The sequence below is a fragment of the Littorina saxatilis genome, unplaced genomic scaffold (genome assembly GCF_037325665.1).
Source record: "Littorina saxatilis isolate snail1 unplaced genomic scaffold, US_GU_Lsax_2.0 scaffold_2310, whole genome shotgun sequence".
In the NCBI taxonomy this organism is placed as follows: Eukaryota; Metazoa; Mollusca; class Gastropoda; order Littorinimorpha; family Littorinidae; genus Littorina; species Littorina saxatilis.
The window spans coordinates 5,001-7,230 of NW_027128002.1; the positions used below are offsets into that span (position 1 = coordinate 5,001).

Consider the following 2,230-nt stretch of genomic DNA (forward strand, 5'->3'; position numbering starts at 1 on the left):
GTTGGCGAGGGGCATTAGGTTGATATCTATCACACCAGTGTGTCCTTCTTCTACTGGTTTTGAGACACATGTTGCGTGCAGACCTGAATGAAAATCAACACAGACACATACATACACATTAGGTCTTATGTGACTGTTTCAATACTTGAGTCGATTCTATCATGTTTTGCAATCAATGATCAATGTCAGCGATATAAATAATGGAAATTAATTACCAGCATCTATCTACTCAAACCGTATACTAAATGCCTGGTTTTATGTTGTTGTGTCACGTGTTTTGTTAGAAGGCATTGTTTAACAGAACTAACTCTTCTTTACACCTTCTTGTCTTTGTCGCAGAACTATAAACACAGTCGAATTTATTTCTCCTTCTAACCCATCAAGTTGTTTTTAAACTGATTATACATGGTCATCTCATAAATACACACGCATACCATTGCATATAAACAAGAGTAATGGCAGATCGACGCTTTTTTTTGGTCTTTTTTAACATTATTTGTTTGATATATAATTGCTGATCAAATATGTATTGTACGAAACGGCGGTACAAATGTACTGCTTTGGGAAGTGGTGAACCAACACAGCTGCTTACTTTTGTTTTCAGTGCAAAGCACCCAAGTACCACTCAGGAATACCAAGACGGTAACGACCGTCATAAAGAAGCAGGACATCGTCTGTAGAAAGCAAACATCGTCATGACAAATATATCAAAACTGGCATATATCATCGCTAAAATCGTTCTTACATTGAGACAAGTTTTGATTAAATGTTTTAACATAGACGGAGAATCGAGATGAGGGGCGTGGTGTGTGTGTGTGTGTGTGAATAGAATAGAATAGAATAGAATAGAATAGAATAATGTTTATTGTCATGAACCAGTAAAGTTATTGACACAACAAACAACAAATAATAATAATGCATTATACAATGCTAAAACAATCCGTAACAAATTTGCCAAGACGAACTTGAACTTCGTCTTCTAAAAATAAGTTACTTGGATTTTTGTTAGCATATTTCATATTGATATGTGAAGCATCTTCTTTAAATTCATCCCTTAATTTAACATATTTATTGCATTTATCTAGAAAATGTATTTCATCTTCTATGCCATTGCATTCAATACAAAGACGATTTTCTTTAGGGATATTCTGATGTCTTCCACTTTCAATTTTTAGACAATGTGTGCTAGTCCTTAATCTGCTTAACATCTTTCTGTGTTTATTATTCTTAATTATTATTTATTATGTGTATGTGTGTGTGTGTGTGTGTGTGTATGTGTGTGTGTGTGTGTGTGTGTGTGTGTATGTGTATGTATGTATGTATGTATGTATTTATGTATGCATGCATGTATGTATGTATGTATGTATGTATGTATGTATGTATGTATGTATGTATGTATGTATGTATGTATGTATGTATGTATGTATTGTGGCGGGAGAGCCCTAATTGTAAGAAAGTTTACTGTTATAGTATTAGTTAGTGAAGGTTCGAGACAGAAATGGCGTACAGGTAATCTGTCACGTTATCGCTGGCCTTGCCTTTCAAGAGAAGCATCCGAATAGGTGATAGCGAAACCAGAAGTAAACAATGCAAGGGAGGTAATTCTCTTGTCAGTTCCGCGTTGGCGGCCATTTGTATGGCGAGAACGCGATTTACCGGTAGGTTAGTGGATAAATGTCGATGTAACTTGACAATTGTCAAGTCAAGTGACGAAAGATTGGATGAAAATTTGTTGATGATGATAATTTAGCAACCCTGAGCGGTTATTTAGATAGGTGAGGGGACCGGGGAATGATGATTATTCGTAGGGTTGGAAACAACGATCGCCGGAAGAAATCATCGTTAGATCAAAAAGGATAGGAATGGTAAAAGAGAAGAGAGACAAGGTTTCTTTGATGAAGATAATGTTGTAGGTTGCTTAAATATTACGAACAGTTATTAAAAGAACGCTTGTTGTGATCAGCAAGTGTAAAGATAAAGGAAAAAGGACGGATTACATTGTCCGTGTAATGTTTTGAAAGTAGTGCGGTTAATGTTCTTTTTCGGTCAGCCAATCTGCCTCTGGTTCTGTGTGTTTGTTTGCGTTGCCATGCAGATTGGTATAAAAGACAGTGTAAAATGAGGTTACTACACGCATTAGGACAGGCTTTAGAACAGAATAGGATGGGTTAGAGTAAGGACATAGACTGAGGGCGCTAGGTTAGGGATTAGAATAGGGAGAGAGTGAAGA

At 36.3% G+C, this 2,230-nt stretch overlaps 1 long non-coding RNA gene across 1 annotated transcript in view; it reads right to left on the reverse strand.

Annotated features, from left to right (window-relative positions):
* Window positions 1-679, reverse strand: part of LOC138956370 (uncharacterized) — a 4,330-nt gene extending 3,651 nt beyond the window's left edge. Inside the window, exons 1-2 of the long non-coding RNA XR_011452635.1 lie at window positions 593-679; window positions 1-83 (exon numbers count right to left, since the gene is read on the reverse strand). The exon at window positions 1-83 is cut by the window's left edge and continues 46 nt beyond it. This is a non-coding gene — a long non-coding RNA (uncharacterized lncRNA). The remainder of the gene's footprint in view (window positions 84-592) is intronic.
* Between the last annotated feature and the right edge of the window lie 1,551 nt (window positions 680-2,230).